The sequence below is a fragment of the Triturus cristatus genome, chromosome 8 (genome assembly GCF_964204655.1).
Source record: "Triturus cristatus chromosome 8, aTriCri1.1, whole genome shotgun sequence".
Classification (NCBI taxonomy): Eukaryota; Metazoa; Chordata; class Amphibia; order Caudata; family Salamandridae; genus Triturus; species Triturus cristatus.
The window spans coordinates 1,620,149,343-1,620,162,326 of record NC_140591.1 but is presented as its reverse complement, the minus strand read 5'-3'; the positions used below and the strand labels follow the sequence as shown (position 1 = coordinate 1,620,162,326).

The following is a 12,984-nucleotide window of genomic DNA, read 5'->3' as shown; positions in this document are numbered from 1 at the left end:
AGAAATGATTATGAAAGTGAAAAACTCAGGTTTCTCTTCAACACCATATGGCAAACTGTTCCTTAAAGCATTTTCAAGAGGGTGCTGTGGCTTAGCTGGTTAAAGCGGCGCCTGTCTAGTAAACAGGAGATCCTGAGATCAAATCTCAGCAGTGCCTTGCTTTCCTCATTCTTAAATAAAAAATTATTTTCATTAAGTCGTCCTGCGATTCAATTCAATTAGAAAAGTCTGATTTATCTTTCGGTTGAACAGATCATCTTAAACCTAATAAAAACTGAAAGTGTTTTCAATATTATAGTAACAATACTGTGATTGCAAAATCAAAAAGGTATTTCAATGAGCAAGAGGCAGATAAAATATAACCCTAGATTTGAGCAATATTGATGAATATATGTAAAACTCTTATTTATGAACTATTCAAAATATGGGATTGAGTTTAAAATGTGTTCTTTTGTAATACAACATAGCTATTCTTGTTTACAGATTAGGAATCCTTGCTTGTTTAACATTAGAATACATATTAAGACACTTTAACACAGGCACAGTATTTGATCACAAATACTAAATTAATGATCCCTTCTGCATAACTAAACTAGGTGCTGTGGCAAAGTGGTTAAAGTGCCTGTCTCGTAAACAGGAAATCCTGAGTTCAAATCTCAGCCGCACCTTATTATTGGTCCTTACATGTAAAAATAATTTTCATCACGCAAATGTTTAATACATTTTAAAAAGAAAAGTGTTGTTCTGTGAACATTAGAATGGGTCATCTTAAATTGAAAAACAAAAAAACGTGGTATTGTGAAGATTTTCAAAGTAATGCTTTGAATGAAAAAGGGAAAAAAAGTGACAAAGAGCAAAATAGAGATAAAAAATCATTCTAGAGTTGAATTCAAGTAATGCATTCTTAAAGAAGGCATAATTAAAACATTTATGAACAGGATAAGCAATATATCAATGAGGTGTTTATGAATAGGATCAGTATCCTCGTCTAAACTATTTGAGTAGTGCGTTTTCTGAACTGAGAAATGATTATGAAAGTGAAAAACTCAGGATTCTCTTGAACACCATATGGCAAACTGTTCCTTAAAGCATTTTCAAGATGGTGCTGTGGCTTAGCTGGTTAAAGCGCCTGTCTAGTAAACAGGAGATCCTGAGTTCAAATCTCAGCAGTACCTTTCTTTCCTCATTCTTAAATAAAAAACTATTTTCATTAAGTCGTCCTGCGATTCAATTCAATTAGAAAAGTTCGATTTATCTTTTGGTTGAACAGATCATCTTAAACCTAATAAAAACTGAAAGTGTTTTCAATATTATAGTAACAATACTGTGATTGCAAAAATCAAAAAGGTATTTCAATGAGCAAGAGGCAGATGAAATATAACCCTAGATTTGAGCAATATTGATGAATATATGTAAAACACTTATTTATGAAGTATTCAAAATATGGGATTGAGTTTTAAATGTGTTATTTTGTAATACAACATAGCTATTCTTGTTTACAGATTAGGAATCCTTGCTTGTTTAACATTAGAATACATATTAAGACACTTTAACACAGGAACAGAATTTGATCACCAATACTAAATTAACGATCCCTTCTGTATCACTAAAATAGGTGCTGTGACAAAGTGGTTAAAGCGCCTTTCTCGTAAACAGGAAATCCTGAGTTCAAATCTCAGCAGCACCTTATTATTGGTCCTTACATGTAAAAATAATTTTCATCACGCAAATGTTTAATACATTTTAAAAAGAAAAGTGTTGTTCTGTGAACATTAGAATGGGTCATCTTAAATTGAAAAACAAAAAAACGTGGTATTGTGAAGATTTTCAAAGTAATGCTTTGAATGAAAAAGGGAAAAAAGAGTGACAAAGAGCAAAATAGAGATAAAAAATCATTCTAGAGTTGAATTCAAGTAATGCATTCTTAAAGAAGGCATAATTAAAACATTTATGAACAGGATAAGCAATATATCAATGAGGTGTTTATGAATAGGATCAGTATCCTCGTCTAAACTATTTGAGTAGTGCGTTTTCTGAACTGAGATATGATTATGAAAGTGAAAAACTCAGGTTTCTCTTGAACACCATATGGCAAACTGTTCCTTAAAGCATTTACAAGAGGGTGCTGTGGCTTAGCTGGTTAAAGCGCCTGTCTAGTAAACAGGAGATCCTGAGTTCAAATCTCAGCAGTGCCTTGCTTTCCTCATTCTTAAATAAAAAATTATTTTCATTAAGTCGTCCTGTGATTCAATTCAATTAGAAAAGTCTGATTTATCTTTCGGTTGAACAGATCATCTTAAACCTAATAAAAACTGAAAGTGTTTTCAATATTATAGTAACAATACTGTGATTGCAAAAATCAAAAAGCTATTTCAATGAGCAAGAGGCAGATGAAATATAACCCTAGATTTGAGCAATATTGATGAATATATGTAAAACACTTATTTATGAACTAATCAAAATATGGGATTGAGTTTCTTTTGTAATACAACATAGCTATTCTTGTTTACAGATTAGGAATCCTTGCTTGTTTAACATTAGAATACATATTAAGACACTTTAACACAGGCACAGAATTTGATCACCAATACTAAATTAATGATCCCTACTATATCGCTAAAGTAGGTGCTGTGGCTAAGTGGTTAAAGCGCCTGTCTCGTAAACAGGAAATCCTGAGTTCAAATCTCAGCAGCACCTTATTATTGGTCCTTACATGTAAAAATAATTTTCATCACGCAAATGTTTAATACATTTTAAAAAGAAAAGAGTTGTTCTGTGAACATTAGAATGGGTCATCTTAAATTGAAAAACTAAAAAACGTGGTATTGTGAAGATTTTCAAAGTAATGCTTTGAATGGAAAATGGAAAAAAGAGTGACAAAGAGCAAAATAGAGATAAAAAATCATTCTAGAGTTGAAATCAAGTAATGCATTCTTAAAGAAGGCATAATTAAAACATTTATGAACAGGATAAGCAATATATCAATGAGGTGTTTATCAATAGGATCAGTATCCTCGTCTAAAGTAGTTGAGTAGAGCGTTTTCTGAACTGAGAAATGATTATGAAAGTGAAAAACTCAGGATTCTCTTGAACACCATATGGCAAACTGTTCCTTAAAGCATTTTCAAGAGGGTGCTGTGGCTTAGCTGGTTAAAGCGCCTGTCTAGTAAACAGGAGATCCTGAGTTCAAATCTTAGCAGTGCCTTGCTTTTCTCATTCTTATATAAAAAACTATTTTCATTAAGTCGTCCTGCGATTCAATTCAATTAGAAAAGTCTGATTTATCTTTCGGTTGAACAGATCATCTTAAACCTAATAAAAACTGAAAGTGTTTTCAATATTATAGTAACAATACTGTGATTGCAAAATCAAAAAGGTATTTCAATGAGCAAGAGGCAGATAAAATATAACCCTAGATTTGAGCAATATTGATGAATATATGTAAAACTCTTATTTATGAACTATTCAAAATATGGGATTGAGTTTAAAATGTGTTCTTTTGTAATACAACATAGCTATTCTTGTTTACAGATTAGGAATCCTTGCTTGTTTAACATTAGAATACATATTAAGACACTTTAACACAGGCACAGTATTTGATCACCAATACTAAATTAATGATCCCTTCTGCATAACTAAACTAGGTGCTGTGGCAAAGTGGTTAAAGTGCCTGTCTCGTAAACAGGAAATCCTGAGTTCAAATCTCAGCCGCACCTTATTATTGGTCCTTACATGTAAAAATAATTTTCATCACGCAAATGTTTAATACATTTTAAAAAGAAAAGTGTTGTTCTGTGAACATTAGAATGGGTCATCTTAAATTGAAAAACAAAAAAACGTGGTATTGTGAAGATTTTCAAAGTAATGCTTTGAATGAAAAAGGGAAAAAAGAGTGACAAAGAGCAAAATAGAGATAAAAAATCATTCTAGAGTTGAATTCAAGTAATGCATTCTTAAAGAAGGCATGATTAAAACATTTATGAACAAGATAAGCAATATATCAATGAGGTGTGTATGAATAGGATCAGTATCCTCGTCTAAAGTAGTTGAGTAGAGCGTTTTCTGAACTGAGAAATGATTATGAAAGTGAAAAACTTAGGATTCTCTTGAACACCATATGGCAAACTGTTCCTTAAAGCATTTTCAAGAGGGTGCTGTGGCTTAGCTGGTTAAAGCGCCTATCTAGTAAACAGGAGATCCTGAGTTCAAATCTCAGCATTGCCTTGCTTTCCTCATTCTTAAATAAAAACCTATTTTCATTAATTCGTCCTGCGATTCAATTAAATTAGAAAAGTCTGATTTATTTTTCGGTTGAACAGATCATCTTAAACCTAATAAAAACTGAAAGTGTTTTCAATATTATAGTAACAATACTGTGATTGCAAAAATCAAAAAGGTATTTCAATGAGGAAGAGGCAGATGAAATATAACCCTAGATTTGAGCAATATTGATGAATATATGTAAAACACTTATTTATGAACAATTCAAAATATGGGATTGAGTTTAAAATGTGTTCTTTTTTAATACAACATAGCTATTCTTGTTTACAGATTAGGAATCCTTGCTTGTTTAACATTAGAATACTTATTAAGACAATTTAACACAGGCACAGAATTTGATCACCAATACTAAATTAATGATCCCTTCTGTATCACTAAAATAGGTGCTGTGGCTAAGTGGTTAAAGCGCCTGTCTCGTAACCAGGAAATCCTGAGTTCAAATCTCAGCAGCACCTTATTATTGCTCCTTACATGTAAAAATAATTTTCATCACGCAAATGTTTAATACATTTTAAAAAGAAAAGTGTTGTTCTGTGAACATTAGAATGGGTCATCTTAAATTGAAAAACAAAAAAACATGCTATTGTGAAGATTTTCAAAGTAATGCTTTGAATGAAAAAGGGAAAAAAGAGTGACAAAGAGCAAAATAGAGATAAAAAATCATTCTAGAGTTGAATTCAAGGAATGCATTCTTGAAGAAGGCATAAATAAAACATTTATGAACAGGATAAGCAATATATCAATGAGGTGTTTATGAATAGGATCAGTATCCTCGTCTAAACTATTTGAGTAGTGCGTTTTCTGATCTGAGAAATGATTATGAAAGTGAAAAACTCAGGTTTCTCTTGAACACCATATGGCAAACTGTTCCTTAAAGTATTTTCAAGAGGGTGCTGTGGCTTAGCTGGTTAAAGCGCCTGTCTAGTAAACAGGAGATCCTGAGTTCAAATCTCAGCAGTGCCTTGCTTTCCTCATTCTTATATAAAAAACTATTTTCATTAAGTCGTCCTGCGATTCAATTCAATTAGAAAAGTCTGATTTATCTTTCGGTTGAACAGATCATCTTAAACCTAATAAAAACTGAAAGTGTTTTCAATATTATAGTAACAATACTGTGAATGCAAAATCAAAAAGGTATTTCAATGAGCAAGAGGCAGATGAAATATAACCCTAGATTTGAGCAATATTGATGAATATATGTAAAACACTTATTTATGAACTATTCAAAATATGGGATTGAGTTTAAAATGTGTTCTTTTTTAATACAACATAGCTATTCTTGTTTACAGATTAGGAATCCTTGCTTGTTTAACATTAGAATACATATTAAGACACTTTAACACAGGCACAGTATTTGATCACCAATACTAAATTAATTATCCCTTCTGCATAACTAAACTAGGTGCTGTGGCAAAGTGGTTAAAGTGCCTGTCTCGTAAACAGGAAATCCTGAGTTCAAATCTCAGCCGCACCTTATTATTGGTCCTTACATGTAAAAATAATTTTCATCACGCAAATGTTTAATACATTTTAAAAAGAAAAGTGTTGTTCTGTGAACATTAGAATGGGTCATCTTAAATTGAAAAACAAAAAAACGTGGTATTGTGAAGATTTTCAAAGTAATGCTTTGAATGAAAAAGGGAAAAAAGAGTGACAAAGAGCAAAATAGAGATAAAAAATCATTCTAGAGTTGAATTCAAGTAATGCATTCTTAAAGAAGGCATGATTAAAACATTTATGAACAAGATAAGCAATATATCAATGAGGTGTGTATGAATAGGATCAGTATCCTCGTCTAAAGTAGTTGAGTAGAGCGTTTTCTGAACTGAGAAATGATTATGAAAGTGAAAAACTTAGGATTCTCTTGAACACCATATGGCAAACTGTTCCTTAAAGCATTTTCAAGAGGGTGCTGTGGCTTAGCTGGTTAAAGCGCCTATCTAGTAAACAGGTGATCCTGAGTTCAAATCTCAGCATTGCCTTGCTTTCCTCATTCTTAAATAAAAAACTATTTTCATTAATTCGTCCTGCGATTCAATTAAATTAGAAAAGTCTGATTTATTTTTCGGTTGAACAGATCATCTTGAACCTAATAAAAACTGAAAGTGTTTTCAATATTATAGTAACAATACTGTGATTGCAAAAATCAAAAAGGTATTTCAATGAGGAAGAGGCAGATGAAATATAACCCTAGATTTGAGCAATATTGATGAATATATGTAAAACACTTATTTATGAACAATTCAAAATATGGGATTGAGTTTAAAATGTGTTCTTTTTTAATACAACATAGCTATTCTTGTTTACAGATTAGGAATCCTTGCTTGTTTAACATTAGAATACTTATTAAGACAATTTAACACAGGCACAGAATTTGATCACCAATACTAAATTAATGATCCCTTCTGTATCACTAAAATAGGTGCTGTGGCTAAGTGGTTAAAGCGCCTGTCTCGTAACCAGGAAATCCTGAGTTCAAATCTCAGCAGCACCTTATTATTGCTCCTTACATGTAAAAATAATTTTCATCACGCAAATGTTTAATACATTTTAAAAAGAAAAGTGTTGTTCTGTGAACATTAGAATGGGTCATCTTAAATTGAAAAACAAAAAAACATGCTATTGTGAAGATTTTCAAAGTAATGCTTTGAATGAAAAAGGGAAAAAAGAGTGACAAAGAGCAAAATAGAGATAAAAAATCATTCTAGAGTTGAATTCAAGGAATGCATTCTTGAAGAAGCCATAAATAAAACATTTATGAACAGGATAAGCAATATATCAATGAGGTGTTTATGAATAGGATCAGTATCCTCGTCTAAACTATTTGAGTAGTGCGTTTTCTGATCTGAGAAATGATTATGAAAGTGAAAAACTCAGGTTTCTCTTGAACACCATATGGCAAACTGTTCCTTAAAGTATTTTCAAGAGGGTGCTGTGGCTTAGCTGGTTAAAGCGCCTGTCTAGTAAACAGGAGATCCTGAGTTCAAATCTCAGCAGTGCCTTGCTTTCCTCATTCTTATATAAAAAACTATTTTCATTAAGTCGTCCTGCGATTCAATTCAATTAGAAAAGTCTGATTTATCTTTCGGTTGAACAGATCATCTTAAACCTAATAAAAACTGAAAGTGTTTTCAATATTATAGTAACAATACTGTGATTGCAAAATCAAAAAGGTATTTCAATGAGCAAGAGGCAGATGAAATATAACCCTAGATTTGAGCAATATTGATGAATATATGTAAAACACTTATTTATGAACTATTCAAAATATGGGATTGAGTTTAAAATGTGTTATTTTGTAATACAACATAGCTATTCTTGTTTACAGATTAGGAATCCTTGCTTGTTTAACATTAGAATACATATTAAGACACTTTAACACATTCACAGAATTTGATCACCAATACTAAATTAATGATCCCTTCTATATCCCTAAAGTAGGTGCTGTGGCTAAGTGGTTAAAGCGCCTGTCTCGTACACACGAAATCCTGAGTTCAAATCTCAGCAGCACCTTATTATTGGTCCTTACATGTAAAAATAATTTTCATCACGCAAATGTTTAATACATTTTAAAAAGAAAAGTGTTGTTCTGTGAACATTAGAATGGGTCATCTTAAATTGAAAAACAAAAAAACGTGGTATTGTGAAGATTTTCAAAGTAATGCTTTGAATGAAAATGGGAAAAAAAAGTGACAAAGAGCAAAAAAGAGATGAAAAATCATTCTAGAGTTGAAATCAAGTAATGCATTCTTAAAGAAGGCATAATTAAAACATTTATGAACAGGATAAGCAATATATCAATGAGGTGTTTATCAATAGGATCAGTATCCTCGTCTAAAGTAGTTGAGTAGAGCGTTTTCTGAACTGAGAAATGATTATGAAAGTGAAAAACTCAGGATTCTCTTGAACACCATATGGCAAACTGTTCCTTAAAGCATTTTCAAAAGGGTGTTGTGGCTTAGCTGGTTAAAGCGCCTGTCTAGTAAACAGAAGATCCTGAGTTCAAATCTCAGCAGTGCCTTGCATTCGTCATTCTTAAATAAAAAACTATTTTCATTAATTCGTCCTGCGATTAAATTAAATTAGAAAAGTCTGATTTATCTTTCGATTGAACAGATCATCTTAAACCTAATAAAAACTGAAAGTGTTTTCAATATTATAGTAACAATACTGTGAATGCAAAATCAAAAAGGTATTTCAATGAGCAAGAGGCAGATGAAATATAACCCTAGATTTGAGCAATATTGATGAATATATGTAAAACACTTATTTATGAACTATTCAAAATATGGGATTGAGTTTAAAATGTGTTCTTTTTTAATACAACATAGCTATTCTTGTTTACAGATTAGGAAGCCTTGCTTGTTTAACATTAGAATACATATTAAGACACTTTAACACAGGCACAGAATTTGATCACCAATACTAAATTAATGATCCCTTCTATATCGCTAAAGTAGGTGCTGTGGCTAAGTGGTTAAAGTGCCTGTCTCGTAAACAGGAAATCCTGAGTTCAAATCTCAGCAGCACCTTATTATTGGTCCTTACATGTAAAAATGATTTTCATCACGCAAATGTTTAATACATTTTAAAAAGAAAAGTGTTGTTCTGTGAACATTAGAATGGGTCATCTTAAATTGAAAAACAAAAAAACATGCTATTGTGAAGATTTTCAAAGTAATGCTTTGAATGAAAAAGGGAAAAAAGAGTGACAAAGAGCAAAATAGAGATAAAAAATCATTCTAGAGTTGAATTCAAGTAATGCATTCTTAAAGAAGGCATAAATAAAACATTTATGAACAGGATAAGCAATATATCAATGAGGTGTTTATGAATAGGATCAGTATCCTCGTCTAAACTATTTGAGTAGTGCGTTTTCTGAACTGAGAAATGATTATGAAAGTGAAAAACTCAGGTTTCTCTTGAACACCATATGGCAAACTGTTCCTTAAAGCATTTTCAAGAGGGTGCTGTGGCTTAGCTGGTTAAAGCGCCTGTCTAGTAAACAGGAGATCCTGAGTTCAAATCTCAGCAGTTCCTTGCTTTCCTCATTCTTATATAAAAAACTATTTTCATTAAGTCGTCCTGCGATTCAATTCAATTAGAAAAGTCTGATTTATCTTTCGGTTGAACAGATCATCTTAAACCTAATAAAAACTGAAAGTGTTTTCAATATTATAGTAACAATACTGTGATTGCAAAATCAAAAAGGTATTTCAATGAGCAAGAGGCAGATGAAATATAACCCTAGATTTGAGCAATATTGATGAATATATGTAAAACACTTATTTATGAACTATTCAAAATATGGGATTGAGTTTAAAATGTGTTATTTTGTAATACAACATAGCTATTCTTGTTTACAGATTAGGAATCCTTGCTTGTTTAACATTAGAATACATATTAAGACACTTTAACACAGGCACAGAATTTGATCACCAATACTAAATTAATGATCCCTTCTATATCCCTAAAGTAGGTGCTGTGGCTAAGTGGTTAAAGCGCCTGTCTCGTAAACACGAAATCCTGAGTTCAAATCTCAGCAGCACCTTATTATTGGTCCTTACATGTAAAAATAATTTTCATCACGCAAATGTTTAATACATTTTAAAAAGAAAAGTGTTGTTCTGTGAACATTAGAATGGGTCATCTTAAATTGAAAAACAAAAAAACGTGGTATTGTGAAGATTTTCAAAGTAATGCTTTGAATGAAAAAGGGAAAAAAGAGTGACAAAGAGCAAAATAGAGATGAAAAATCATTCTAGAGTTGAAATCAAGTAATGCATTCTTAAAGAAGGCATAATTAAAACATTTATGAACAGGATAAGCAATATATCAATGAGGTGTTTAATAATAGGATCAGTATCCTCGTCTAAAGTAGTTGAGTAGAGCGTTTTCTGAACTGAGAAAGGATTATGAAAGTGAAAAACTCAGGATTCTCTTGAACACCATATGGCAAACTGTTCCTTAAAGCATTTTCAAGAGGGTGCTGTGGCTTAGCTGGTTAAAGCGCCTGTCTAGTAAACAGAAGATCCTGAGTTCAAATCTCAGCATTGCCTTGCTTTCCTCATTCTTAAATAAAAAACTATTTTCATTAATTCGTCCTGCGATTCAATTAAATTAGAAAAGTCTGATTTATTTTTCGGTTGAACAGATCATCTTAAACCTAATAAAAACTGAAAGTGTTTTCAATATTATAGTAACAATACTGTGATTGCAAAAATCAGAAAGGTATTTCAATGAGCAAGAGGCAGATGAAATATAACCCTAGATTTGAGCAATATTGATGAATATATGTAAAACACTTATTTATGAACTATTCAAAATATAGGATTGAGTTTAAAATGTGTTCTTTTGTAATACAACATAGCTATTCTTGTTTACAGATTAGGAATCCTTGCTTGTTTAACATTAGAATACATATTAAGACACTTTAACACAGGCACAGAATTTGATTACCAATACTAAATTAATGATCCCTTCTGTATCACTAAAATAGGTGCTGTGGCTAAGTGGTTAAAGTGCCTGTCTCGTAAAGAGGAAATCCTGAGTTCAAATCTCAGCAGCACCTTATTATTGGTGCTTACATGTAAAAATAATTTTCATCACGCAAATGTTTAATACATTTTAAAAAGAAAAGTGTTGTTCTGTGAACATTAGAATGGGTCATCTTAAATTGAAAAACTAACAAACGTGGTATTGTGAAGATTTTCAAAGTAATGCTTTGAATGAAAAAGGGAAAAAAGAGTGACAAAGAGCAAAATAGAGATAAAAAATCATTCTAGAGTTGAAATCAAGTAATGCATTCTTAAAGAAGGCATAATTAAAACATTTATGAACAGGATAAGCAATATATCAATGAGGTGTTTATGAATAGGATCAGTATCCTCGTCTAAACTATTTGAGTAGTGCGTTTTCTGAACTGAGAAATGATTATGAAAGTGAAAAACTCAGGTTTCTCTTGAACACCATATGGCAAACTGTTCCTTAAAGCATTTTCAAGAGGGTGCTGTGGCTTAGCTGGTTAAAGCACCTGTTTAGTAAACAGGAGATCCTGAGTTCAAATCTCAGCAGTGCCTTGCTTTCCTCATTCTTATATAAAAAACTATTTTCATTAAGTCGTCCTGCGATTCAATTCAATTAGAAAAGTCTGATTTATCTTTCGGTTGAACAGATCATCTTAAACCTAATAAAAACTGAAAGTGTTTTCAATATTATAGTAACAATACTGTGATTGCAAAATCAAAAAGGTATTTCAATGAGCAAGAGGCAGATAAAATATAACCCTAGATTTGAGCAATATTGATGAATATATGTAAAACTCTTATTTATGAACTATTCAAAATATGGGATTGAGTTTAAAATGTGTTCTTTTGTAATACAACATAGCTATTCTTGTTTACAGATTAGGGATCCTTGCTTGTTTAACATTAGAATACTTATTAAGACAATTTAACACAGGCACAGAATTTGATCACCAATACTAAATTAATGATCCCTTCTGTATCGCTAAAATAGGTGCTGTGGCTAAGTGGTTAAAGCGCCTGTCTTGTAAACAGGAAATCCTGAGTTCAAATCTCAGCAGCACCTTAATATTGCTCCTTACATGTAAAAATAATTTTAATCACGCAAATGTTTAATACATTTTAAAAAGAAAAGTGTTGTTCTGTGAACATTAGAATGGGTCATCTTAAATTGAAAAACTAAAAAACGTGGTATTGTGAAGATTTTCAAAGTAATGCTTTGAATGAAAAAGGGAAAAAAGAGTGACAAAGAGCAAAATAGAGATGAAAAATCATTCTAGAGTTGAAATCAAGTAATGCATTCTTAAAGAAGGCATAATTAAAACATTTATGAACAGGATAAGCAATATATCAATGAGGTGTTTATCAATAGGATCAGTATCCTCGTCTAAAGTAGTTGAGTAGAGCGTTTTCTGAACTGAGAAATGATTATGAAAGTGAAAAACTCAGGATTCTCTTGAACACCATATGGCAAACTGTTCCTTAAAGCATTTTCAAGAGGGTGCTGTGGCTTAGCTGGTTAAAGCGCCTGTCTAGTAAACAGGAGATCCTGAGTTCAAATCTCAGCAGTGCCTTGCTTTCCTCATTCTTAAATAAAACACTATTTTCATTAATTAGTCCTGTGATTCAATTAAATTAGAAAAGTCGGATTTATCTTTCGGTTGAACAGATCATCTTAAACCTAATAAAAACTGAAAGTGTTTTCAATATTATAGTAACAATACTGTGATTGCAAAATCAAAAAGGTATTTCAATGAGCAAGAGGCAGATGAAATATAACCCTAGATTTGAGCAATATTGATGAATATATGTAAAACACTTATTTATGAGCTATTCAAAATATGGGATTGAGTTTAAAATGTGTTCTTTTTTAATACAACATAGCTATTCTTGTTTACAGATTAGGAATCCTTGCTTGTTTAACATTAGAATACATATTAAGACACTTTAACACAGGCACAGAATTTGATCACCAATACTAAATTAATGATCCCTACTATATCGCTAAAATAGGTGCTGTGGCTAAGTGGTTAAAGCGCCTGTCTCGTTAACAGGAAATCCTGAGTTCAAATCTCAGCAGCACCTTATTATTGGTCCTTACATGTAAAAATAATTTTCATCACGCAAATGTTTAATACATTTTAAAAAGAAAAGAGTTGTTCTGTGAACATTAGAATGG

At 31.6% G+C, this 12,984-nt stretch overlaps 13 non-coding genes across 13 annotated transcripts; all 13 read left to right on the top strand.

Annotated features, from left to right (window-relative positions):
- The first annotated feature begins 1,101 nt into the window (after nucleotides 1-1,101).
- Nucleotides 1,102-1,175, top strand: TRNAT-AGU (transfer RNA threonine (anticodon AGU)). Its single transcript has one exon. It is a non-coding gene; the product is annotated as a tRNA-Thr (tRNA).
- A 946-nt stretch (nucleotides 1,176-2,121) lies between these two features.
- Nucleotides 2,122-2,195, top strand: TRNAT-AGU (transfer RNA threonine (anticodon AGU)). Its single transcript has one exon. It is a non-coding gene; the product is annotated as a tRNA-Thr (tRNA).
- A 429-nt stretch (nucleotides 2,196-2,624) lies between these two features.
- Nucleotides 2,625-2,697, top strand: TRNAT-CGU (transfer RNA threonine (anticodon CGU)). Its single transcript has one exon. It is a non-coding gene; the product is annotated as a tRNA-Thr (tRNA).
- A 1,966-nt stretch (nucleotides 2,698-4,663) lies between these two features.
- Nucleotides 4,664-4,736, top strand: TRNAT-CGU (transfer RNA threonine (anticodon CGU)). The gene has a single exon. It is a non-coding gene; the product is annotated as a tRNA-Thr (tRNA).
- A 434-nt stretch (nucleotides 4,737-5,170) lies between these two features.
- On the top strand, nucleotides 5,171-5,244 carry TRNAT-AGU (transfer RNA threonine (anticodon AGU)). Its single transcript has one exon. It is a non-coding gene; the product is annotated as a tRNA-Thr (tRNA).
- A 1,458-nt stretch (nucleotides 5,245-6,702) lies between these two features.
- On the top strand, nucleotides 6,703-6,775 carry TRNAT-CGU (transfer RNA threonine (anticodon CGU)). Its single transcript has one exon. It is a non-coding gene; the product is annotated as a tRNA-Thr (tRNA).
- Nucleotides 6,776-7,209: 434 nt separating this feature from the next.
- Nucleotides 7,210-7,283, top strand: TRNAT-AGU (transfer RNA threonine (anticodon AGU)). The gene has a single exon. It is a non-coding gene; the product is annotated as a tRNA-Thr (tRNA).
- Nucleotides 7,284-8,740: 1,457 nt separating this feature from the next.
- On the top strand, nucleotides 8,741-8,813 carry TRNAT-CGU (transfer RNA threonine (anticodon CGU)). Its single transcript has one exon. It is a non-coding gene; the product is annotated as a tRNA-Thr (tRNA).
- Nucleotides 8,814-9,247: 434 nt separating this feature from the next.
- On the top strand, nucleotides 9,248-9,321 carry TRNAT-AGU (transfer RNA threonine (anticodon AGU)). Its single transcript has one exon. It is a non-coding gene; the product is annotated as a tRNA-Thr (tRNA).
- A 438-nt stretch (nucleotides 9,322-9,759) lies between these two features.
- On the top strand, nucleotides 9,760-9,832 carry TRNAT-CGU (transfer RNA threonine (anticodon CGU)). Its single transcript has one exon. It is a non-coding gene; the product is annotated as a tRNA-Thr (tRNA).
- Nucleotides 9,833-11,286: 1,454 nt separating this feature from the next.
- TRNAT-AGU (transfer RNA threonine (anticodon AGU)) lies at nucleotides 11,287-11,360 on the top strand. The gene has a single exon. It is a non-coding gene; the product is annotated as a tRNA-Thr (tRNA).
- A 945-nt stretch (nucleotides 11,361-12,305) lies between these two features.
- Nucleotides 12,306-12,379, top strand: TRNAT-AGU (transfer RNA threonine (anticodon AGU)). The gene has a single exon. It is a non-coding gene; the product is annotated as a tRNA-Thr (tRNA).
- A 438-nt stretch (nucleotides 12,380-12,817) lies between these two features.
- On the top strand, nucleotides 12,818-12,890 carry TRNAT-CGU (transfer RNA threonine (anticodon CGU)). Its single transcript has one exon. It is a non-coding gene; the product is annotated as a tRNA-Thr (tRNA).
- The last annotated feature ends 94 nt before the right edge of the window (nucleotides 12,891-12,984 follow it).